Source organism: Drosophila yakuba, chromosome 2R, assembly GCF_016746365.2.
Source record: "Drosophila yakuba strain Tai18E2 chromosome 2R, Prin_Dyak_Tai18E2_2.1, whole genome shotgun sequence".
Classification (NCBI taxonomy): domain Eukaryota; kingdom Metazoa; phylum Arthropoda; class Insecta; order Diptera; family Drosophilidae; genus Drosophila; species Drosophila yakuba.
The window spans coordinates 9,997,383-10,024,819 of NC_052528.2; the positions used below are offsets into that span (position 1 = coordinate 9,997,383).

Consider the following 27,437-nt stretch of genomic DNA (forward strand, 5'->3'; position numbering starts at 1 on the left):
ACAATTGCCTTGTAAATTATGCAATAACTGTTGGCATCAAACTTGCAAGTCACTTAATAGGATTAGCTTTTGATGGCAGACCAAAGAAATGTCATAAGGTTATTCCATAGCATATTAGGTCATAAAATACATATGTAGCATGTATGTCTCGACTTTCAGATATCACTTACATTTACGTCGAATTAGCCTGCTTTTCATCTTAAAGCCAAACTTGTACCGTAATAGTTGGGCCATTTCTTCTAAACTCTAATAATTTCAAGCATTGTTGCTTACTACTCATAACTATTTTATAGTGGGTTTCCACTCAAATCCGCAATCTGTGTCTCCTCCGCTGTATGAAAGCATTTTTGAGGCACTTTTTTGTGGCGCCCAGCACATCTGACGTTAATGGGTTAACTTAAGTGCTGGCTTAAAGCCCACATGCCAACATCAGCTATCAGCGCTTCCGTGCACACTTGAATTCACACACAAGAAGGGGGTCTGACTGCGCGCGGGGTCGGTGGTGCGGTGGTGCGGGGGTCGGGGGTCTAGGGTCAGGGGTCAGGGGCGGAGACGGAGACAGGCCGGAAAAGCTCTCGGCGGGAAAGTCCCGACTGGCGATTAATCAATAACCACTCAGCGGCTGAGTCCAACCGATTTAATGGACGCGGAATGATGAAGCCGCCCGCTGTCTACATTTTGTGGGAACTGAGCCGAGTGGATAGGAGTAGAGCCAAGTGGATTGGAGTGGGGAGGAGTGGATGCGAATGTGGGTGCATTAAATTCGCTCCAGGCGACTCTTAGGCGCTGGCCGCGATGTCAGGCGGAATGCAATGAAAACGAGGCCAAATGCATGCTCCGGAATTTGGCCCTTTTCGGCGTGTAACAAGAATTTCTCATTTGGGCTTCGATTATGGGTGGCCACAGAGTAAGTGAGATGAAGAGAGACTGGTGGCCATTTTTGGGGCATTAGGCGATGCGCATTTTTGGCAGAGTGTGCCATTCCAGGTCACTGAACTGCGCAAACAGAGTCCGATTGGAACCACATTCGTGCTATACCTAGAAACTTCACATCGCCAAATACATATATTTTAAATAATACTGCAGTAGCTTAAAAGTTTGTATAGTTTCTTTCCTCTTAGGCACCAATAATACCAATTCAAACAGAAATGTTTGGTACTTGAGCAGCAATAAATTTCCATTTTAAACTCCTTTTTGGGCATGCAGAATGGACCGGTGGCATTCCATGATTAAAGTGCGATTTTTATCAGTCAACCGCTTAGAGGCAACAGGCCAAAGCAAACAGGCCGTCAGATAGACACGATTGTCGTCATAAATTTCGGTGGAACACGACCAAGTTGGAGCCCAGCACGCAAGCACACACACACACACACAGTTGCTGACCCGCCTGCTGGAAGTAGGTAACACAAACACCTGTACACACACACACATACTCAGGTACACACATACAGGTGCAGAGCGGAAGCCACATGAAACATGACCCTCGATACAAGCGGCAAAGTTTGCGTGCCAAACAAAACACATGGCAAAAAGGTGAGACGGAGACACGGCAAAGATGAAAGCCAAAAAGTCACCTGCAAACCGAGTGAGGCGGTGATGGGTGCAAGCGAGAGGGCGCACTGGGTGGGAAAGGGAAAGGGAGAGGGGGAGAGACACTTGCTTGCATGTGGCACGAATCGCCCGGCGACATCGAAGCGACAAACATTTAAAAAAGCATTTCATTCGCATATCTACGCCATACCGGAAATTCTATATCAACGCCAATTGCTTATGGCCAAAGGAGATACAATTCAGGTGGTGGAAAAATACGAGTATGGTAGGAATTTGAGAAAGAAAGCAAGAATCTAAAAACACTCTATGTAAATTCGAAATAAATTCTTTTACCAGGTGTTATGAAAGTGATTCCCATAAATTGGTTATCTAAGTCACAGCAGTATACATTTGGTAGTTTGTGTATTTTAAATACAGGTATTCAGCTTTCACTTGCCTCAGCCTGCTAGTTCTCTGTTTAAACGTCGGTTTGTTGCGTCATTTATTTGGATAAGTAATATGAGACACCTTTCAGTGAAAGTTGAAAGCTCAAGTCCCAGGAAACAGAGTCCGAGTTTCAGTGGGCAAGCTTTTTAATAAACTTAAGTGGATCAAGTCGCAAAAAAAAGGCGATGGAAACACGAACGCTGCTCAAAAGAGGACAACAGAGACAAATTTTGTGTTTATCCTTTTTTCGCAGCGATTGTGTGGCGTGCCAAATGGAAATATAGCCAGCGAGCCAGGTGAATTTATTTATGTGGGTATTTGTTTTCGTGGCCATGTCGAAGCGTTTAACCCGCCATCGAGGTTAATTAAAAGCAAAGCGCGCCCAAAACTATGCCACGAATTATGCACTCCACACTCACACACCCACACGCACACACACACTCCCAGCGGAGGTCAGTGCGCAGAAAATTATAAATATAAGCTCATTAAAGGCTTAGTCGCTATAGGAGGTCGCCCCGCGCTGACCGTTGTCCATTTTAATTAGATAAAATTGCATTTTGCATAATTTTAAATGCCCGCACACATCAATAAATCGAGCTCTCGCCCGCGCAGCACGGCAACTTATTTATGCCTTTGCTAATTAAACGACACACAAAAACGATGCCACCAAAATGAGGCATTCATTTTAATTGCTTGGAAATACGAGAAAAACGAAAAATCCAAATTTGATTTTCGACAGCGTCCAAATCAATTACGCGGCCAAACAATTTTGTTATCCGATGTGGGCAAAACAGGCCCTACTCACCTACGGGTTTATGAGTCCTTTGGAATAAATAACTACAAAGACTTTGAGTTAGTTAACAGCACTCACTATGACTTATTGAACAAGAAGTCCAATGTATTAAATGCGAGAAAAGACAGCATACTTTTACACACTTCAATCAAAGAACTCTGTAAACTCTAGCTTCGCGTGTAGATATTTCCCACTTTGAAGTTTTTCAGCATAGCAGCGCATTTATTATTTACAAAGGCTCAGGCTAGTTGGTCTTAAATCTCCGCAAATTTCTACATAAACTAATGCAACTTGTTGGTTGGCATCCCGTAAAGAAATTCGCTGCCTACTTAGCGGTGTGGCAATTACCGCTTGCCGCAACCAAGACAAACTACTCGCTGAAGGGAAACAGGAAACACGAGGCCATCGTGATGGATGGGAGGATGTGGCGATGTGGGGATGTGGGGATGTGGGGATGTGGGGTCGGTGGTTGCGACGTCGTCGGTGGTTGGAGCTGTCAATTATAGCAGTTTGCTGAAAGTTGCCGAGCAAAATGCTGCCTGCACCGAGCTGAACTACACAAACACCCACCATGTGCGGCCGTAATTAAACAATTAGCGAGGTGAGTGCCACTTAATTAAATAATTTGCAGCCATGCGGTTGTAAGGCAGTGAAAAAACAGCGACGGTTCCGAGTCGAGTCTGCGATGCCCTGCCATCCTAATTTACAAAATAATTCGAAAGGCCCAAAAACCCAGAAGCCCATCGCCCTGCTAATATTGTTCACCTCAGTGGGGGGCCTCCGAAGTATGACGTCTCATCAGCCGAGAAAGTTGGCTAGCATGCGGCAAATGGCGACAGGTGTTTCAACAACATTTCGTGCATGCCATAAAAATAACCCAAAACACACACACATACACACACACACCTAGTATGTACATGACATGCCTGACTTTTGCGTGAGTGTGTGAGCACATAAATGAAATTATGACATATTTAAATGGCATACAACAGGCAACAGGCTGACTGCCTGCCCCCAACCTCTCCTCTTCTGCTCCGTTCTCCTCCTCCTCCTCCTTCGCCGCCGTGACAGGCGACTTCCGTTTCCGGTTCTGTTAGCCAAGTTGCCCAGCAGTTAACCTGGGCGCATGTTCATTTCTAGTTGCTGCTGCCTGTATAATTTACAATTTAGCGCCATAAATGCTGTGTCGTTTTGCTTTGCTTTTCTGTGAGGGCCCACGGGGCGTATGCGGAACATTGCGTGCCTGGGTCGGGTCAAGTGCGTGTGCCATGTTAATTAGGTGACAATGTTATCAAGGTGGTGCCGGCAATCGCTGACACGGCGGTTAGATTGGGTAGGTGATTAAAGGCCTTGCAGATTGGCCAATTAAGTTTGGCTAGTATACGGCACTAAGATACCAAGTCAGAACCAACTTAACACAAAACACTAATAACACTAATAATCCTGCAAAGGATGAATGCATTTTTAAATCACTTGTATAGTGTATGCCACAATATACTTAAATTCTTGGGGTATGACACAGTTATTCTCAAGAACAACTGACGTTGCATAAACTTATTGATTGATAGATTGAAAACAAAAATAAAAAGCATGCATTTTGAACAAATACCAAGCAGATAGCAATCCTATTTCGACAATTCCTAAGCTGGTTGCAATCTTATTTCGACAATTCCCAAGCTGATTGCAAACTTGTGGCGAGCAATCCTTCGGCAGTCGAATCCAACTGTCATCGCATTGATCCCTCACCTGAAGCGATAAAATGATAATATGTCATTAGTAGCGGGCTTTGTATAATTTATAATTTATTTTCGCATCTACTTAAACAACAAACACGAGAGCAACGACAGCACTTTCGGCGCTTTGCTCCGGTCGTTAGTGTTTTTCCGGCCTTTTCCGCCACTGCCGGGTCCACGGCGAAAGGCTTAAATGATTAATTAGGCGCGTCAATACATGCGAAAACAGTCGACATGTTGTGCATGTGTGCATGTGTGCACGGATTTGTTTTTGCCGCTGGTGCGGTGTGAAAATCACGTGTTGAAAATGGCGTGAATTCGACGTCGTATGAATAGTACTCGTATCGTATCGACAAATGGACAGGGCTCAAAACACAGGTAGCATCCATGTTCCATACACGTTCGTGTGGACGACACACGTGCGTTTGCATTTATTTTGATGTCATAGTTTTCGTTGGCGACGCTCTGATTTTAATATTTAAATAAATGCCGTCGCTGATTGCGCATACGACGCGTTGTTTGCTGTTTGCCCACCACTGCCACCACTTTTGTTGCTGTGATTGCTGCGCGCTTGGCTGTTGTTTGCATAAGACAAATTGTGTTTGTTTTCGACTTTACCCAAATCCCAATTATATGCCATGGCAGAGCTCCATTTCGCATTTGCCAGCAATACCAGCAATGCCAGCAATCCGATTGCACCCGAAAACATTAAAAATTATACAAATATTGATGTCGCACTGCGAGTGCAATAATGTTGCTGCATAAAGCCATTTGATGGTCTGCAGCTGGCAATGAGTGGCTTAATTGAAATACATTAGCAGAGCTTTATGGCGCTGCTGGCGAGTGAATCACTCATAGGTGGGATAATGATCCAGATAAGAAGCAGATGATAAGGGAAATCCTTTAAATAACAAACATTACTCATTGCAAAGCAACAACAGTGGCGAAAATCAACAAGATTTAGTCAGTTAAAGCAGGCTACCAAATTTAAAGTTAACTAACACTCAATCTGCGGCAAATCTTGAATCGGAAGTAGAACATTATGCAACCAATACAAATCAGTTCACCAGACTGTCAACCTTCAATTGGTTTGGGCTAATTTCTGGTGTATTTACCACATTAGAGCTGACCTACTTAAGTGCAAAAGGTTACGGGGAAAAGTGAACCCATCTGTCACCAGCCAGCACTTTTCCATGGCCGTGTAAGTGACACAGCGGCTCTAATTCATTATTTTCTGGGCGGATGCCAGACACATGCATACGTATTTGAACATATTATTTATGGCAAACAATTTTCGGCGAAAAACTCTTCAAACCGACCGCAAAACAACGGCAGCAACAAAAGCAAAAAATATTAAAGGGGAATGCGTATGCAAATGGAATATCCATTTATTATTGCATACTTTTGTGAGCGGCCGCACTCGAAAATTAAAATACGACCATCCAGACTGGAAACACTTTTAATTTATTAAAAATTCTATTGTCAGTGACTAGGATAACAATAACCACAGGACATGCGTACTTTTTCACTTTTTCACACTTTTCCCCGCCCAGCCGTGGGAATTCCTGGTTGTCACACAATTTTTATGTCGCTGAACTCGCTCGACAGCGGCTACTTTGGATCCGGATACGGATCCGAATCCGGGGATCCATATACATACGTACATATACGTTATATGGGGATACCAGCTCGCACCACAATACGTTCTCTGCCGATGATGCCTTTTCACATGGTTTTGAATGAATGACACATAAAGTTCTTTTTATTTCAGCTGCGTTTTGTTTTTGCGACATTTTTATGAATGCCTCAAAATGCTCTCCCTCATTCTTTTACCATTTCCCCCCCCCCTTTTTTTTTTGCTTGCTTCTTCTGTATTTTGTGTGGCTCAGCTTTGGGTTTATTCATGCGGAATGCGACGCATAGTTTTTTGCCAGTCCAACCGACCCCCTTTTTGTTTGTTATTGTTTTGCCAACAGTTCAGGCCAAAACGCACACACACTTCCACACACACACACACACACAGTCGCACACATGGAGACATGGCTGGAAAACCCTTTTCAACGCAAATATGTTCCATTAGCAATGGCTCGACAACGATTTCAGTGTTTTTTCGCCTCGCTTCTCAGTTGCTTTTTTTCTAACTGCTGCTAGCTGGTAGCTGGTAGCTAACGTTGGCTTTCTTTTTGCATTTTTGGCCTGGCATGTGTTTGGCTTTCTGTTTTGGTTTGTTGGCATACTTTTGCCAAATGGAAATTATAGTCTAGTGCGCCTGCCTTTTTAGCCATTAATTTATGGTGGCAGCAGATGGAGGTCAACATGCCCAATCCCCCAATCCTCCAATCCCCAAAAAGGAGTCTGCGGTGCGGAAAACCAAACCAAACCAAATCACATCAACTGAAACTGAATGCGAATCTGAATCTGAATCGACTGTATAATCAAGCCGGCGATGAAATCCGTGAAATGCAAACCATTCGATGGCTCAAAGTGCCTACCAATGGCCCAAACCACACTGTTTTGGCCACGAAGGCAAACAATCAAACAAAGCCCCTTTTCCCGGGACAAATAGAAAAATACAAACAAAATGACACGCAAATGCAATTGAATGCACTGCTATGGCTGCTACCCCGTAAAAGTTCTGGTCAGTGCGCTATTGTTTACCTTTTTTTGTGTTTTGTGTTTAAATTTAATTGGTTTCCTATTTAAATTGCTTTGCGAGTGGCGCAAACGCAGGGCGGTCGGCAATTTTCCCTTGGCGATTGTTTGGCTTGGGCCACCCCCACTTGGATTCGTATAATTTGCCTTTGATTGCCGTCTATAAAATTGGAAAAAGCGAATGAAACTCACATAAATTGGCCATCATTGTCCTTTGTTGTTAAGGCATATACAATTTCGTGTGGCACACTTTATGGCTCTGTGGCACATTTATTTAGATAACCAATTGTAGTTTTTCCAATTAAAATATTTCGTATTTCGTATTTCGTTGCGTACTTGGCAAAATGTGAAATTGAATTGTTGCCCCGGGAAAATGGCATCTGTGGCAGAGATTTTCATTTGGCAGGAAATGAAATATTTTTTACAACTGCGTTTTATGACACGCCCGGGGGCGTCCACAGACTTATGCAGCTCAGTGTTTGCCAGCGTTTGCCACTCCCTTACGGACTGTAAATTTACTTAAGCCCGGCCAACATTTAAATGCCCCTTAAATGTAAAGTAAATATCCAAACAGCATTAATTTTGAGTTCGTTGGTCCCATTGCAACACGCAGTTGGCGGAATAAAATTGGTTCGGCAAATAAGTTTGTGTTTGTTCGACGAAAATAAATATTTAGATGGAAATAGTTTTGGGTCCTGACACTCGTCTCTTTGTAATCGATTCATTTTTAAAGCGAATAGGGCACGTCAAATGTCGAACTTTTTATTTTCAAAGTACATAACCAACATTTAAAGAAAATAGATGTAATAAATTGAGAGCAAGTTGGCATGAAAAAATCAAATGTTGTGCAGCCAATTTTATTATCTCTACAAACTATCAGTAACAGTAGTTTATTTTGGCAACTTTATTAAGTAGCAATTACATCTATTTTGCCCTGTTTCAAGTGCTAGCAACGGAAATGCGTAAATCCTGTTTCCAAATCCATTCCAAATATTAAACCCATTTTCGCACATTGTATTCGCCGCAGAGTTCCGACTAAATATCTAAGTCAAAACAAAACAAAACGGGGGAGGGGGAAATAAAAAATATATATTTATAACTCGTTAGCCCCTAAGGCCAACGGACTAGTCGGTTTGGAAATTGAGTGTGTGTGTCTAACTGGATAATGGAGTCGAGAGCAATTGAAGCGCATGCACTGATTCCATAAGCGTTTTCCCATGAGTTTGTTAGCTGAGTCTGAGTGTGGGCTCTAAGCCCAACCGAAACCCTTTTTATCGGTTGGTCAGCAACAACTACACACTACACACTACACTCTACACTCTACACACTACACCATACTGACCATAAGCCCAACTGAGCGGACGGCGTTTGAAGGGATTGCAAACGGCAATAGAAAGAAACGCATAAAATATTAATAACTGGATTTGCCCACTGCTGGCCAAACAAAGCCCAAATAGAAAACACAAACACTCACACACACACACGCAGCATATAACCGGAGGAACAGTTGGCTAAAACTGCTTGGGCCATAATCCCATTACCGGGGTCAATGCGCCCACGGTGGTCCAGCCGAGGGTTAAGTTGGGTTGAGCCCTTTAACTTGAAGTTGCAAGCCCAACTTGAGAGTTTTGGCCTGGCTGCGATTGGGGCTCCATGTCCAATAAATGGGAAAAAATCAAAATCAAAATCATGAGCCCGCATCCGGATTGGTGGCGTCAAATGCCGGACTCAATATTCGACGGAGTAGCGCAAAAAAAGAAAAACAGGGACTGCAATACACGAGTTGTACGTGTAATTGAATTTTGTGGTGCGTCGTCGCTGGCGTCAATTTATTTGACCACGTATTGTGTGTGTATGTGAGTGTGACCGCCGTTGGCAGTGGTGGCCATGGTGGCGGGGGGGTGCAAAAACGGGGGGTGGTGCTGGGCTTGGGGCGGGTGGTTGGTTGGTCACTACGTGCGTATTACACGCCGAAAGGGTTATGGCCAGCGTAATTGTATTGGCCGAGCTAAACATGGCGCTTAGTTGTCTGTCTGTCTCTCGGTCTCTCTGTTTGTCTGTCGCTCTGTGCTAGCACCCAACCACCCACTTTTCGCACACCCAACCCCTTCGATACACCCCACCCACCCCCTGCGGTCAGTGTTCCACGCACGTTTCTAATTTTGTGCGTGGCTTGTTAATTTTTTTTCCGCATTTCGCCGCTGTTCATTGCCGGCACACAAGCGGCCTTCATTTGGCCTAAACGAAAAGCTCTTGGAATTTTCCCTCATTAGGCTGCCAGCAGAAAACAAAAAAGTTCATTTAGCTATGAGCTGTTTATTATCCGCCAGTTGAGTTTCGATTTTTGTGGCTGTCGATGTGATGTTCTTGGCATGGATTCTTTATTATAAATGCCGCTCGTATTTTCAAGAAACAAAAGTAATTAATGTTAGGGAAAAATCCCTTTGGAAACCAATTGCTTACACAATTAATTATAATATAACATATTTAAAGGAAATAAAGCTTTTATTTGTTCCTCAAAGAATATTGGAGTTTTTTATTATACCAAAAGGGCATATAATTATTTTGATTTCACTTCATTGGTTTTTAAATAAGTGCTGCATAATAAAAGTGCAGTAATTATTAACAGATATTATCAACAGATTTTTAGCCTTACATCTCTGTTCAAACCTTATTAGCTAATTTGATATATGAGCCCCATTTGTTTAATTAATAATAAAGCCTCGCCAGAGTATCCCCTCATAAGGAAGACATGTTTGCTTTTTGTAGCTCAAACATTCTCTAAAAATACACAATTTGCTCTGGATAAACAGAAATGTTAATCCGAAACTCAGCCCCTCATCTGGCATCCATAAGATACTTTTCGTGCTTGCGCCAAGCCAGCAAAAATGGTTCCGCAAATCTCATGCATCAACGCTTGACAATGTCCGAAAGAGAAAGAACGAGAGAGAGAGAGACGGGGAGAGGAGCGAGCGAGAGACAGAGATTCAAGTCCTCCACAAACACTAAAACTGAAATCAAATACCTTTGCCCTTAAGCACAATTGACATTTTGCACATGACATGGCAAAGCGGGAAAGAAAAGCCGAAACAGAGCGAGTGTCGAAAGGAAAAGCAGGTGAAACTCGATGCTGCACTTGCCCACTGACCTCGACGGGGGTGGCATGGAAAATTGAGGAAAATGGAGAAAAATGGGGGGCGTGGCATGACATTATACGCTTGTTATAATCCCTGGCAACATTTTTATTGCAATTGTCAACCGGGGCCATAAAGCAGCCGAGAATCCCGACACCTACAACCGTTTTCCCTCTGTACCAATGCGAAGCGACACAAATTGAAAATATGACAAGAAAATTCGCTTCAGCAGCAAGTAGGTCGGAAAAGCTGGGTGGCAATGGGTGGCAGTGGGTGGCAATGGGTGGTGAGGCGATGGCAAAGATAGAGCTGCAACTGTGGCAGTTTGCTAACTTGCCAAGAACTGGCGTCGAAAGCATATTGATTTCGGGAGCGGTGGGGAAAATGTTTTGCCAACGTTGCCAAAAGGGAAAACGTATAAAAAGAGCTGGTAAGTAAAGGGTGCATTTCATGTGTGTGTGGGTTGCAATGAAAAGCGCATGCATCAAGGTGAAGTCAGCAGTTTCCTCCTTTCGACGACCGCTGATGCTGCAGATGTGCTCAGCCGAGCAAATAAAAATAATATTTTATCCACTGCGGAAAAATCGAGAGGAAGGCAAGCAGAAACAATGAGTCGAAAATGCGTTTTCGTTACGTTTCGTCTCGTTTCGTTTCGTTTTCGTTTCGCTTTTCCCATTGCCCATTGATATGCGCGAACAATGAGCCAGGAAACTGGGCGCCACTAAAGAAGCCAAAAACCGAAACTCACCATCTCTATATAGTAGTTCCTCCGTGTCTATATAGCACTATATATCCCTGGGCTGACCCAGATAGTCGGGCTCCATGCAGGAGTTTATTAGCTCGGCCAAGTTTACGAGCCGCTGCGCAAATCAGTGGCAGCGGATAAAAAATTATGGCACTTTGGGGCATTCCTAATAGTGTGTGAAACAGGAAAACTCGACTCGCGTATCAGCGAATGTGCGGGGAGTTCATTTCCACTTTATAGATTGCCACACATGGAGTAGCCTCTGTGCACGGAGGTCTTAAGAGAGCTTTAAAATTAAGCCAAGGAATTTGAAGGCATTTCATCAAAGCCTTCTTTGAGTTGGTATACATGATGGCTGGGTGATAACAATATCAGTGGTGCATTCTTTTAGACAGCTCTATTCCCTAGATCGTAATGAGTATCATTAAAAATATAGAAAGCAGTGCAAATGCAAGGCACCTTTGGATTTTCCTGACCAAATTCCGTTTAGTTCTGGCCAAAAGCCATCCTCGACGTGGTCAACTGGCCCAAGTGGCCGGGTCGCAATGTCCTTATAATATTAACGCACAAAACAAAACTTTTATTGAGGCCAGTCGGTTGGGGGATGGTGTTTGGTGTTTCATGTTTCGCTTTTTTATGACCGTAAAAATGCCATAAAAATGTTTAAAGTCGACCAAATAGGCGCTAAGCAGCGCAAAGTGCACTTGTTGAGCGCGTTTTCAGTAGCTGGGCACCTCATTTTCTCGTTTAGCAGCTTATATTTATGTTTTTATTTTATTATATGAGGCATTCATATTGGTTGAAAAGTTTTCCAACAAACTCTTGAGCTGCTGTTGATTTTAGCCGCATTTAGTGAGGATATTTTAAAGCCTTCTTTATGGCGCAGGCTTTCGCAGTTTCGCCTGTTTCTTGAAACTTTTCCAACTGCTCTCAGCTGACTCTTAAGTGGGTTAACAGTTTTCCGCGCTCGACCATAAGATTGGAGATATGCTCGTAAGTTTCGTTTTATGCGATCCCCGTATTGTTTCCCACTTTCCCACCACTCGCTCCTCATCATCATCGCAGGACCCATTTAATCAGCCTTTCTTTATGGCTTTCGCACTTAAGTGGCCGGCGCAAACGACTCCTGGCCACGCCCAAACGCCCCAACGCCCCAACGCCCATATGCCCTGGTGTATTCAATAAAAACTAAACAAATCGCTGCCAATGGCACTTATTATCACCTGAGTAGATTTATCACCTGCTGACCGCAGCAGACCAAAAATTAATATACAAATAGCACACACACACTCAAAGAGAGAGCAGGTAAGCGACAGCCGTGTTTATAAATGGCAACTGAAATGTAACACGACGACGACTGTCTATGTGTGAGAATATTGCCAGGAGTGGGCGTGGCCTTATCACAAGCACTCACACAATGGCTGGCCGCCTTTGATAAATTTACTACACAAATTGAGTCGCTAAATTAGAACATTTATTTTTGCTGCCCCAAAAAAAAAAAAGAAAGAACGATGTCTAAGGAAGCGAAAAGGAAAAAAATCCCCCCAGTGCGTTTGCCACTTGATGTGGCATCTAAGGAAACCCGAATCAGCCACTCCTTCCATACTCCTCCCCACCCACCAAAACCCATCTCGTCCTTCCGTCTCCTTCCCCACCGTCCACCGCCCACCGAGCACCCGGTCATGTTGCCTTCATTATTTTGGACCAGCGCATCGACATCGACTGGCTGCACTTCATACTTAAGCTCGTCCAAATCTCGAGAGTGTAATTTATTGTTATCATTTGTTTGGCTAAAAGCAAAAAGACGACCAGCACAGCGAAGGACGAACGAGAGCCCAAGAAATACCAAGGATTCGGTTACAATTGGGAACTGTGGGATGCTCTTTGGCAGGGTGGATGGTAAAGTTCAAGGGAATTAGAACAGAAATTATTTAATTCTACATTAAAAACTATTTCTATAGGTTCAAAATGAAAGAAGAGTATTGGTATCTTCTACAATATAAGTGGAGATATCACAAAACCCACAAAGGGTGCCTAAAATTATGCAGTTTATTAAAAGTATACTTTAATATTAAACCTTTGGAATCGTATTAAATTATTGCATAGTTTTGAACAGCTTCATAGGTAAGCTTTTGCAGTATATGAAACCTTGGTGCCATAGCTGAGATGCTGCGATGTGTAGAGTATAGCCAGCGATTGTGCCAGGAGAAAAAATTAAGAACCCACGAATAAAGCGTAGGACGAGCGGAGAGGGGGGAAGAAAGCGAAATAGAGGGCGTTGCTGCACACAGACAGACGCGTGCGCAAGCACACACACACACACACTCACTCGCATACTTACACATGCACGGCATTTAGATAACTAAAGTAATTTATTTTATATGGAGGTCATGTGCTCACGGACATGTGAACGTAAATAGCAAAAGGAAGAGACATTCACACAGATACTAGACAGCGGACCGTCCTGCCTCTGTGTATGCGAGTGTGTGTTTGTGTGTTCGTGAGTGTGTGTGCGTATGTGTATGCTGGAAAATTACGCACCGAAACTGAGACATTTCCGCTTGGCACAAATTTTGTGCTGAGAGCAGCAGAAAACAGAAGCAGACCTGAATCCGGATCCAGAGAAGCGGGACATGGACATCAGTTGGCCCAATTTTATTGCCCACTTTCGGTGGGAATTAGCATGCGAATTAACCAGAACCATAACCAAAAACTAGAACCAGTGCCTACTGAAATGAGACCAAAAAGGGAGGAACAAAAATCGGAGTCAAAGTTGAAAATTCAATTTCCCCCAATTCCAGTTGGCGCAACAAACTTAATTAAGTGTAGTTTCTGCTCTGCGGCGGAAGGAGCGTCGAAGGACTATCGAATGTTTGGCGCAAAATAGTTGGGCATACTTTCTGGCGCCCTGGAATGATTTAATTGGAAAATTGTTTAGCTAGCTAGCTAGCTGGGCTGGGCGCCTATCAAAAATGCATGGGCCAAGTTGTGCAGATGCATAGTTTTGTTTCGGGCCACATTGCTAATTGAGCCGAATCGGGCATTAAAAATGCAGTATGCCCAATTTGTGGAGTGGGGCAGGCGGAACTTAATTAAAACGAAATTTCATCCTAATAGGTCGCTGGGGAGAAACACATACAAATGCACACTCACACACACATACACACACTGGCCCAATTGGCCCATTAAGCTGGGATAACAATGATGCCAATAAGCAACAACTAGTGGACCCATTTTACATGTGGCCCCAACAAATTATTACAAACCTAATGACCTAATATATAAATTTTAGCCCACAGTTCCCGTCCCAAACAATGGAACCAGAGGACCATGGAACCATGGAACCATGGAACCAGCGGGTGTGCCCGACATCCCTTGCTGATAAGACTTTCGGTGGGTGGTTGGGTGGCAGGCCGCTTACATGCAAAAAATATACACATTATCTGGGCTGAGGACTGAGGGCTGAGGACTCAGGGCTGAACGGGATGCAAAAAGAATATAAAATCCGGAAAGAAATTGCCCCTAATTTATGAGTGGAAAATGCGAGAATGCCTCCACCTACGCACGCAAAATAAACGGCCCTATTTTCACTGGCTGCTAATATTTTACCAGGGTAATTTTTCGGCATGTTTTTCCATTGCATTTCCCATTTTTTTTCCCTTTCCCTTGAACAAATAGGCAATGGCTGGGGAACCAACGGCTTAGCAGTGATACGAAGAAACCGCAAGAGGGGATAAACTTTGCATACTTTAATCCAGAAAATAGTGAGTTTAAACAGCAGCACGGCCATATAGCAGCATGTGCATACGAGTATAGTTTCTGTGTCTGAGTTTTGTATGCACTCAAGTGGTTGCATTCTTAAATTGGATTAAGTGGGTTTTTACCATGGAGACCACTCTGGCATCGTTAGCTTTCGGCAAGATCTAGCCGTAGCCGTAGTTGTTTTCCCTTTTTTATTTATTCTCGTTCCAGCTTGGCTTTTCGCTTGAGAAAATTCGAATTTAATTAAAACAAATATTAAAGCACTGTTTTCATTCAACATCAGATAAAGTGCAATTTCAGGCTGAGATGAGAGGAGATGGCCGATACTCATGCGAAGTGTTGTCCCAAAGTGCAAAACAAAGCAAAATATCTTTCTTATTTCAATAAACCCACAGTGCTCTACACAAGTTCATGAGTGCTCAATTTTATTTAAAAAAAAAGTTGTGCTCTACTTGCCAGCTCGACTACTTGCATAGTGCAATTAAAAAATAATATTAAGTCCACATGTTTTGAATGGAGATAAATACTTTCAAATTTATATATGAAAGTAGAACGGCAATTATGAAATTCCTATTTTCTTCTTATATATGTATGTATTATTCAAAAAAGCTATATGGCTAAAATAATGCGAGTACTGAATTTAAGTAAAGACCATAAGAGTAATCCTCGTTTGGCCAAAACAATGTGGCAAGTGCAAAATACGGTTTAGTGCTTTATTTACAATTTGCATTTTCCCAAGAGAAGTGCCAAGGGAAAAACAGAAATGTTTAAAAACAATATGCACACAAATTCAAAAATAAATAACCAGTCGGATTGAAGTCGAAGAAATACACTTTGGCAAATTAGAAAATCCCAAGCAAACAACGAGTCGTAATTCTTTTGTGAGTTTGCATAAAATTAAAAACAAATGAATCAACAAGCCTTCAGGAAAAAAGACGTATGGCCAGTGAAAATGTGTAGTTCTTTTTAAAGGGGAAAATTGTTTTCTGCGAACGAAATGGTAACCAATGGGCCAATAAGTTTCCCATAAAGACTGCTGACTGAACTTAAGGAGCACAGCAAGGGAAGTGTCACAACAGTCAATCAGCGACATAAATATGAAACCTGAATAGACACCCAGTTCACCTGTACTCTCGGTTATCAGACTTGGCCTAAACGCGGCTCCTTCACACAAGAACACGTCGCAACATTGGATACGACATCAACAATAAACAGCAGAGTTGCGGGAAAGGGAAACGAATCCTAAAGGACCTCTTCATTCAATCAATAGGAGTTGGGGGCTTCGAATAAAAGAAGAGAGCAATAAACATTTCATTGAAGACGCAACAAAAAACGCATGGCGCGGCATAAAACAGCATCAAAAGAGCTCTGGGGAAAATCCAGTGGAAAGGGCCAAATGGCCGGGAAACTTGCAGCGTTTATCGGGGTAACACGAGACACTGGGACCGCCAACGCAGTAAAAATGAACCAGAAGTCATAAAAATTGAAAGCTCGCCTGGAGTATCGACCCCAACCCGCAGTTTTGGGGGCGGTGAAAAAGGCCAAAACAACAAGAGAAATATGTATAATAAAGAAAATTGAATATGCCCAAAGGCGGTCAGGGAGCAAAACACAAACAAAACACAGCAAAACACAGTAAAATACAGCAAAACGCAGCCACACGGTCCAGACGCTCACTTTTGTCCCACAAAAAGCGAAGGAAAGCCAAAGAAAATGCTGCCAACCACCCGAAAAACAAACTAAACAAGCTGATTTATCTAGTCGCAGGCGCGAATACCCTATTTATGGATAAAAAATAACTCATAAAAGTATCTTCAAGTACTATGCTATATTTTATTCTTTAAGACAACTTTACAATTGATGTTAAAGAAAATTGATTGAATAAAAATCTTTAAGATACGCATTTAGTTTGATGCTAGGCAACAAATTTAACCCAGAAGAGCCACACACCCTGGCCAAAAGTGATTGCCATGAGTTTGCGAATAGCGAAAACCAATTTCAGCTTGGTCTCTAAATGATCCTGCCCTTCCCCTTGTCCACCTGCCTTTGAGCTGGCTTCGGTTAAAATGTAAATTTTATCTCAACGTTAAATGGCTGGCTATGGATACAGATATAGTGACAGCTGAAGATACAGCCACCGCTTTCGTCGATTGCGAATTTTATGCGACACAAAATCTGTGGCAAACGGCAAGGCTCTGGCTCAATCTGCTTTTTACGGCAGAAGCAGACAGCTAGAAAGAAAAAATAAAAAAAGAAGGGCAAAACTAACGCTAAGCCAATGAAATTTACTTAGTTGGCGACATGCGTTCGAAATTGGCTGAAATCGAATGGCCGAATGGCCAAGGCCATGAAACCGGGTTGCCAAATGAGTTTACAATTTATTGCGGTATCGAGATTTTCCAGCAAGCGAAAAGGACATCGTGTATCCAATTGTTTCTTGGAATTTTGAGGCAATCATGGTAGTGGGTATATTAGGGGAATAAGCTTTAGTCTCCGTAACAAATTTACATAGCTCTCTACCATAGAATTAACCGATTAGCCAGTGCCATCCATTAACACTTCACACTATTTATATTTAAATCGGCTCGGAAAGGGGCCATCACTCTAGGGATTCGCTGAAGTCTTTGCGAAATGTGCGAGTATTTATAAACTCATTTGCATACTCCAAAACAAGAGTTCCCTCCACGCAGCCTAAGCTGTTTGCATATGCAAAACTAAGGCAGTGCAAAAATGCGAAAACAAGTTGGAAGATATAGTCATCTATATAAATAGCCAAGGGGAAAACTGTCGCACGTTTTTCGCTCCCATTGTCCCTTTTTCCTCTCGCAGATTTCATTTCGATTCGGTGTCAGGAAAGTGCAGATCTATCTCTGCGTTTTCCCCATCGCTTTTCCCCGCATTTCCCTGCTTTTCCCCGCTTTTCATCGGGTTTTCCCAGTTCTCCTGGTTCTGAGAAATGCGCCACGTGGCTGGGGAGAAGAATAAAGTCATAAAATTGAATTGGTAATTTTTTGTGTTAAGAGTAGAAATTAAAATAAATTGAATTGCCGCTAAGACGGCAAAAGGAGCTGGATGGAAAATGCAAATGAGTCACATCGATGCGAAAGGAGGCGGAAAAGTAGGCACCCAAGGATATAGGTTCGCCTGATTTTTCTGGCCCACGAAATGAAAACAAAATAAAATGGAAAGGAATCAACCAACAACAAAAAAAAAAACGGAAAGAAAAGAAAAGAAAAGCAGCAAAATCGCTTAACAACAAGACCGAAATAAATGCATTGTTGTTGTTGCTCTCAGTGTTTTTATTGCCAACATCCCCTGCGATTTCGCCCTTCGTCCTTTGTCCTTCTCATTGTACATTCCGCTGTTGTTGTTGGTGCCTCCGCCGCTGTTATTGTAATAGGATTACTGCATAAATTAAAGTATTTGCCGTGGCATCATTAAATAAGATTTGCAACGCTCCCTCCCCCACCCCCAACCACCTCACCCACCAGGCACCCACCAGGCACCCACCAGGCACCCACCAGCACCACCCTGCACCACCCAGCACCACCCAACTAACGAGCTACAATGCGCGAACATCAGAAATCGCAAGGATAAGTGCGGCGAAAGCGTAGAAAAAAGCAGCAGGACAAAACAGCCAAGTAAATAAATAAGTGTAGGAGCGGAGAGAGAGACAGAAGGCTGACTGACGCGAAAGAGATGGGTGGCGCAAGGAGAGAGAGACGGTCGTAGTACAAGTGGCTGTGGGGACACGTAAAAGTAAAGTTTATTGCATAATTTTCGACGGCTTAGTTAAAGTGTAATGTAAACACAAAAGCCGGAAGATGGGAAGATGGGAAAATGGAGGCAAAAACGGGACAGGCAGATAGCTTGGCGTAAGAATGCTGGAAAGGTCAAAGGGAGATGAGACAATAAAAGTGCAGATTATAAGAAAATATGTCACTGAAGCTCTTGTATTCCCCACCGCTCCCCTCCCGTAAAAAGCTCGCCGCTTAAAAAGATTCCTTCACGCGCTGCGTTGGTTCCCAAAAAAACAAATTGATTTTATTAATGGTTATGGCTCGTACCGCAATAATACTGACTCCACATGCAGGGATTTATGTTGGTCAGTGTGCTTTACATGCAATTAGAATATCTTAAAGTAATAATATATATCTTTTGCTGAACAAGAGATTTTCTTACAAAGATTTTAGGTTTATATTGTTTTCTATATATAACATGGAAGTATCTTACACAAACTTGCAAAATCGTTGAAAATAAATCAAATCACACAAGTGCAACCGCGAATTCTTCAGCATAAACAATGATACCATAGTTCTTATCAAGATAAATCAAATCTGACGTGTCTGCCCGAAGAGATTTTTAAATCGTAATATCAGCGAACAGCGATTTTATAAAGCCAGATGAGTGGAAATTAATCAAACTACGCCCATCATATTTCACTTCGCAAGTCGCCGGTCCTCTGGGGTCCAAAACATCAACCGCAAAATGTATGAAATATTTATCAAAAACCACTGCCCACCTCTGAAGCTCTCAGCGCAGGGAAACATCCGCTCGCAACCAGGAAACAGCGGCAGCGAAATCACTTTGGAAATTTACAAACTAAACTAAATACGCGAAAGCCGCAAATTTCATTTTGATAAAATTTTAATTTGGCCAAAAGCCCAAAGCCAAGCGCGCTCGTTAGTGGAAAGGAGAAGTCTCGAACCGGAGGCTGTGACCTCGCCGCCCGCCTCAATAATTCAAAGATGTTAAGCCGCAAATTGGCATTGGCAGTGGCATTGGGGCCAAAAGTGGGTGGCTCTTTCGGTGGCTGTGGCTGTGGCGGTGGCGGCACGACGGTGGGTGGTAGGGGGTTTCCATGGACCCAAAGAACCCGCAGCTGGGACTCTGGCGGCAGACAGGATATACATCCGCTGGGGAACCCAAAAAGCAGCGACTGAAGGTCTGACACGCACGCATTAAACTCTATTGGGTGCTAATGTTTTTTCATCCAACCCAACCCCCCACCCACGCTTACAGAATTTTCATAAATTCAGCAATGAGCTTGTCGACACACACACACACACGCGTCCGCGCAGCCTGCGCCGTGTATGTGTAATAAAAATACGCTAAAATGTTTGTATCACACACATAAACACGCTGCTTATTGCCTACTTCCAGGCGCAACGAGCACAGATACGCGGCTGCTTGCGAGTGTGTGTGTGTGTGTGTAGCTGAGTGCGCTTGTGTGGGTTGGGGGCGAGAAAGTGCTTCCGTTGGGCGGTAATGTTGTGCCCGCCGCTCGCTTATTAAAGTGCGAGCTTTAAAAATATTAATTTGCAGGCGGTGTTCCCGACTCGCAAATCTATTTGGGTTAAGGTAAATAAACTAAAAAGAATTCAAAATTAATATGCGAAAAATATTTCAAATGAATAATGCTCTTGTACCACAATTCATTTTTTAACTAATTTGAATATGCTTTGATAATAATTTATTGTATTTGTGCAAGCCTCTAATGCAATTTTCAATTTCCGATTATATTTATAAGCTTATTTGAAATCCTTTTGAGTGTAAAAGAACTAGATTTTAAGCCAATTTGGGCCAACTAGCAACTAGCGTAAATGAAAACAGGTGAATTTATATTCAATTTGCGACATCAGTATTTATATAAGGTAGTTTATTAATTTGCTTGTAGCACATTTGCACAATATTAAATTGCACACTAGATATGAGCTTTCACATCCTCAAATCTAGTAACGCTTTATTATCAGGCATTAAATTACTAGATATTTGCTGACAAGTTCTGCAGTTGCCCAAAAAGACGGAGTTAGTTGGGGATTAAACTCTTTGCCAAGCATATTTGCCCGCTTGATGTTATTGGAAATTCAAGGAATTTTTAGTGACTTCCTTTCGGGGCGCAGAGTCAGTCAGCTTGCCATAAGACCAGGCGCCCCTGCACCCAACCTTATCCTTATCCCCACTCCTGATTCCGTTCCCGTTCCCATTTCCATGCCCAGCAGCACCAGCATCTCGGCACATCCCGAATCCATTTGGTATATATGCTTATGCGCGAGCTTATCGGCGCTTCAAGTAAACAGACAGGCAGCTATAAAAATTTGCATTTGACTAATGCCAAATATTCGGGGACGACAACGACAACGACAGCGACAACGAGGGCTACGAACGCCATCCGATAAGCTGAAGCATCCTCAGCATTAACCCCCTACTGCCACCCCCTATTCGCCACCCCCTTTAACCCGTGAGTCAACCCTTGCAGACGGCAGCAACAATAACAATGTCTTGGAGGAGATGCCAATGCGTTTACTGATTTTTTGAGTGCGATACGTGCAAAGATTTTCCTTTCTCTGCTTTTTTCCTCTGGGTGTTTGGATGTTGGGTGGTGGTAGGGGGATTTTTTATTTTTTGCATGGGCGGTGGGTGGTATGCTTTTATGCTATTTCCTATTAAGCTATTTGTTGCTGGCTCTCTTTTATCGCTCTTTACTCTCTTCGGCTCAATCTCTTTTCATACCCCACTTCGCCGCTTTGTGAGTTTGCCAAATTTCGTGTATGGCAGTTGCATTGCAAAAGATACTAAAAGCTTACCCCACACCCCACACATCCCACACACACACACATACACACAGATACTAACGCTCTCATGTCTCGTTTATCGATTTTCTTCACCCCCGATTTTCTGCACCCTGTGTGGATTTTTGACATGCCAACGCATTTTAAATTTGCATTTTTTGGCACCCGAACTGGCCAAAATTTTAGCTAAAAGCATTAAGGCCATGGCCTGCCAGGGAGTTAAAACTGCAGTTCAACAAACGAAATTGCCAGAAATTGCCAGAGTATGCCAACAATAGACTTTGTTTTCGTTAGCAAAATATTGAAAAATATTGCAACGCAAATATTTCAAAATATGTAGAAAAAATAATTCAGAAAAATTGCTCAAATTTATGGACGTGTTACTGAGGGGAGGGTGAAATATCGGAATATGCATGAGAGCAAAGCAAATGCAGCTATACAGAATATCCTTAAAGGATATTTGTGTACATATAACTGCTGAGTTTTATGAAGTTATGAGTTTTTCACAATTTGTATATAGGGAAGTGATATTAATGAAACAAATATTTTGAAACTTGTAATTAACTTTGTCTCTAAAGTACCATGCCAGTAAACACAATAAAAACACCATATAAGAAAATCTTCATAATTTCCGTATTTAATGAAACATTACGGATATTACAATCAAGCTTTTAAATGGTTAATACACACTCCACATTTACAATTTTTAAGCCTTTCAACATTATCTCTCATCTTTGATGTAGACATACATGTGTAAGCACATTTAAGCTGTTTATCTCATGGGAAACGCGAGTGTTTGTCTTTTGTTAAAATTTAAAAGTTTAGTCGTCTTCTTAAATCCGGAAGACCCAGCACACATGAAGTCCCAGCTCACCGGATTCTTGTTTTCTGAAATTTATGACTAACCATACACAAGAATACACATAAATACTATAATAACTCACTGTCACGAGTTATGTGTTCGTTTGTGCCTGGGACAACCGCAAACCTACGAGATTTTAGAAGGTAACTTTTGGCTAAGGCACGTTGATTTATTTGGACTGACGTATTGGTAAACATTTGCGAAAGATCTCGCTGCTGGAGACCAGAGGTCCTGTTTTCCACATGCCCCTGCTAATTAATATTTTTACACTTTGCAATCACACCCCCGGCGAACATTGAAATTGTTTTATGTTTTGAAGCGATCTCATTAAATCTCGACACGCCCACAATTAAAAGCATACTCCCCCCAAGAAACAGAACAGAATAGAAAAAAAGTTTACAAAAATTATTATGAGCTCTTATAATAGATTATGTCAAAACGGAACCAAACCTTGCCTGGAGTCAAGAAAATTCCTTGGAATTAATTTGAAAATACGAAATGCGGAGGGTGGCTGGCAAAATAGCTGTGAATTTGTTGTGTGTCACGTCCAGTCAAGTTTTTTTTTCGTTTTTTTCCGTTCGGCATGGAAATTTTCTTTATTTTCTCGAAGGCCATTTCTGGCAAATGGCATCTAAGCGACGCATAATGAGGACCCAGGCCGACGACTTTGCGACTTTCTGCGGTTGCCCCATGGCCCAAAAAAAAAAAAAACGAAGAATGAAAAACCCAAAGGCGAACGTCTTTAAGAGTACGGGAAAATGGGAAAGTATATACACACAATTGATTTAAGCTGCTCGGTTGGGGCCCTTCTCCTTTGGCTTGAACTGGGCCTAATCCTATTTTTCATTAATCTAATTAAGAATGCGTAGAGAGAAAGCAGTTTCGGTAGACGAGGCCAATCTAATGAAATTATGGCCCAAGACAAAGGGCCAGAATGCAGCTCAGGCATTATCGATTAGCTGAATTGAGGTCAATTAGCAGGAGATGAGGAATTTTTGGCAAGCGAAACTTTGCCAATTACCGAGCTTTAAATTTAATTCCTGCGCTTGTTTGGGATTTTAAAGGCTTGGTGCCCTGGATTCTTGGAGCAAAGGTCTTCGAAAAATAAACGCAAAAACAAAAATTCCTTTGGGTAATCTCGCAGCTGAAACCTTGACAGCCGGGAAATATTTAATACCCTCTGCCATATTTAATAATAAAAACCTTTTAGACACTGCGCCAAAAAAGAATGTGAAAGGGCCAGCGGCAGCGGCAGAGAGGTCCTTTGGGGATTCTGCAGGACGAGAAGTGCGATAAATGGGGCCCAGAGATGAGCAGGGAGTGAGGGGAGTGCAGGGCATTCAAAAGTGCACACTAAATGCTCGGGCGCCAGAAAGTATGCTTTCAATTGTGCGCAATTTAGTGCGACAGGACGACAACAAAAGGACCTCTTTTGAGAGGCTACGTATATTTGCATGTGTGTGTATTTTTGTGTGAGTGCAATTGTGCCAGTGTTAGTGGCCGACTAGGTGCGAACAAACACGTGCGAAAACGGCGCCTAAAACAGGCAGCACAAAAAGGCCAGCGACTGCGGCTCATTGTTTGCCATGCCCTCTGATTTCTGCAGCTTTCTGGTCTCTGCTTTCCGCCTTCTGCCCTGTGATTGCGATTATTATGATTATTGTTTACCGGGAGTGGAGCAGAAGTAAAGGCAAATATCGCAAAAAAAGTTCATAAAATAAAACGGCCTGCTCTGCGCTGCACAGCAAGAAACTCTTGTCTTAAAATTTGCAGCCTAAGACACATTTCTTTAAATATTTTAGATGAAGCCTTTAGAAGAATATTGAACATTTAAACACTTTAGCTGTTGGAAAGGTGCCAAGAACTTTGGCTAATTCGCTAAACTTTCTCTCCGTGTAGGCGACTTTTCTTCTGCTCCCTTCAGCCAACAATGCGACATGGCCGCGCTAGTTTTATGTGGCACATAAACATAGCTGCCACTCGCGTTGTTGCACGCTTTTTGGCGCGCAAAAACTTTGCCGCTCGCTCGCCATTTTATTGCTTGTCTTGCACACACACACAAACACAAGCACACACAAACGCACACTGGCACACAGCTTTTGTCATTCCATTTCGTTTCGTTCTCTTTCTCGTTTTGTTTTTCGCCCATTTCACCCATTTCGCTTCTTGTGCCAACAACCTGCCACGCCTGAAATATGCTTGCTGCATACTTTTGGGCGCAGGGCATGAAATTAAACGCCAAAAGTATTTCACGATATAAATAATCCTCACTCAGGGAGATCAGAAATCATGTGCGAAGCAAACATTCATTCATTCATAGAATATATACCAAACTTAACCTAGGAAAGCAAGCCAAACTAACCTGTTAATTGGGTATCACTTTGCAGAACGAGAATATTTAAATATTTGTCAAATTTATTCGGTACACTTGAGTCTGCACTTTAGACGGAAATTTAGCACTTTTCTGTCTTGTTTATCTTTTGGCCAATAAAACGGGGCTTCTTTTTTGTTTGGGCTGTGATTACTCTTTCGGCGTTGGCAAATTAATGTTGCGCCTAGTCGACCGGACACGGAAGTAGCTCCGGCGGAAGCGGAAACCGGAAATTGCGCGCACAACAAGCGACCCACCGAAACGCTGGCCACACTCACAGCACTGCACTTCACTTGAGTTCAGGGTTCTGTTGTTGTTTATGTACGCGACACGGAGTAAAACCGCTGAATATCCAGCCGATTGACAGACAGCGGCACTCGGTGCGTATTTAAAAACGCTTAAAGTGCAATTAATAATGATTTTTATTTATATCTGTATTTTGTTATTTTATTTTTATTTAACACATGCACGCACTTCACAGCGCCGCGTAATTAATTATGTTTGCCCAGTGCAGTCGCATACTTATCATGTCTGCGTAGATTGTTTCAAGTGGATTGCGATTTGTGCTTGGACTGCACTGATCTAACTTAAGCTGAGCCGAGCTAAGCTGAGTTGAGTTGAATTGAGTTGAGAAAAACTTAGGGGGAAATGCCGGAGACTTCAACGCACGCCGCACGCTCCGCTGCGAAATTCGATTTTCCACCAAATGTACGTACGTATATATATCTTCATTCGCCACGACGCACGTCCGCTGCTGACGACCAACGCTCGCAAACTAAACGGCAGTTCAAGCAGCGAGGATATTCTGGGGGATGTGGCCCACAGCATCGGCTGTTATACCCGACTGTTATACGAATTCCCTTCCAGCGAGAGCGTGCTGCCACTTTCTCCGATTACTCTCTCTCTCTCTCTCTCTCTCTCCTCACTCTCTGCTCTCCTCCCCCCGCTCTCCACTCTCTCGTTTGGACCCTTTTGTTTGGCGGCATTTGCCGGATTCTATCGCAATTGCCGGCAACGGAGATCCTCCAGAGGAAACTTAACTGCATTTGCTTATAAATTATGTCTTGACTTGGGTGTTAATGTGCACTGAAGCGCTCACAGTGACGGCACGACAGAGTGCCAATCGGAGCCACTGACGTCCTGGCGGGCCAACAACTACATTCGCACCGAGTGCATGTGTACCTACGACAAAGACACACCTGTTGGGCCACCTGAATGGGCAGGTGAAAGGGTTCTGCGCACGGCGAAGGGCATTGGGGCAACAGCCGAAGTGCAGGGCCCATTTAACAGCGTTAATGCATTAGCCAAATCAGCAGGATAATAGCCTGGAACAGTTGGAAAACTAAACAAATTAAAATGTAAAAAAGCCAATTAACCTTCAATTAACCCATGAACAACAAAATATACCAATGTTTTTGAGTATGTCACGATGTTTAATTGGAGTATAATGTAGTACATAATGAAGTATAAAATGGCAAAATAGTAATAACAGATATAAAAACAACACTTTTAAATGTTTAATTTATTTAATAATATATACAACTTGTACTGTAAGGAATGAGAAACACAGCTTTAATGTGCTTCCCTCTATTTATTTTCTATAGTTTGTATAGCGTATGTACTCAACCTTCGGGCGTACTTTAAACTGACTTCCCTATATAAATTTCAATTAAAAATATTTGTTTAGCACCCGCTTCCGGCGCTTCATTAGGAAACACTTTAAGAATGCCATAGAAAGGAAGCAACCGAAGTCAATTGGTCTGCTGGAAAGTGTTTTCCCTACTCAATCTCACTTTGTTCCTTTTTTCTTTATATATATATATATATATTTAGGTATAGTATAGAGTACTCCTCCAGTCAATTAGCCGCTTAATTGTTTTTACAGTAGACTCCTCGGAAAACCGGCGGTGAAAGAAAGGCGACATAAATCACGTCAATGCAACGCCCAGAATTTACATAAATAATTGCCGCCGAGCGTGGGCAGTCGAGGGATAGAATGGAATCCCCATCTGGGATTCGGATTCTGGACTATACATATAGTCTCGCCTAAACATCATTAAAAATATATCCAATTAAAGGTTTCGAGTGGCTGTCGCCTGGCATCGCGACAATAGCTAAAACTACATAGAAACTACCCGGCGCGTTCCGAAAATAGTTGCAACTTGCGAAAAATATGTGAAAAATGAGCTGGCCAGAACAATGGGAGCGACAGAGAGGGGGCGCAATGACATTGCTATTGCAGTCACACATTGTCATAATAGTGCTGTTGTTGTTGCTGCTGATGTTGCTATTGTTGCGGTTGCCAGAGGAGCGAGCGAGAGGGAGCGAGGGACTCGAGGGGTTACGGGTTCAGATTTCGGGTTCAACTCCGGGGGTTGATGCTGCTGATGTTGCTGCTGCATCTGCCTGACAATTGTTGCCACTTAAATGCGATTTTTTCCCTGCGATGATCCCGAGTCCAGAATCCCGAGGAACTGACGAAAATGTGAAGAGTATTTGTGAGATAGAAACGCCTCGAAAATACCCGTCATACTCGCAGTTTTTGTTGATACTTTTCTAAATTCCCTACTAATGTGTAGAATATTAATAAAACATTTGGTCGATTGTTAATATATATAACAATAATAAATTATTCAAGTTATAATTCTTATCTAGCATGCATTTCATATGCTAAAACATACCCCTTGCTTTGTCAATAATATCAGCTCACAAGAAGTACTGTAATTGCATCCAATCTATTATATGGTATATCCCCAACCTACACGCATACCGTGCATAATGGAAAACCCCACAACGCGTACAGTTTTTCGCGGAAAATGCAATTTGGTTTGCGTTT

At 42.6% G+C, this 27,437-nt stretch overlaps 1 protein-coding gene across 2 annotated transcripts in view; it reads right to left on the reverse strand.

Annotated features, from left to right (window-relative positions):
- Positions 1–25,382, reverse strand: part of LOC6529915 (hemicentin-1) — a 120,284-nt gene extending 94,902 nt beyond the window's left edge. The window contains exons 1-2 of one of the 2 annotated variants that reach the window (XM_039373378.2): positions 24,593–25,382; positions 4,380–4,516 (exon numbers count right to left, since the gene is read on the reverse strand). The gene's annotated coding sequence lies outside the window, so the exon portion shown is untranslated. The remainder of the gene's footprint in view (positions 1–4,379; positions 4,517–24,592) is intronic. The other variant, XM_015196553.3, reaches the window with a different exon arrangement.
- Between the last annotated feature and the right edge of the window lie 2,055 nt (positions 25,383–27,437).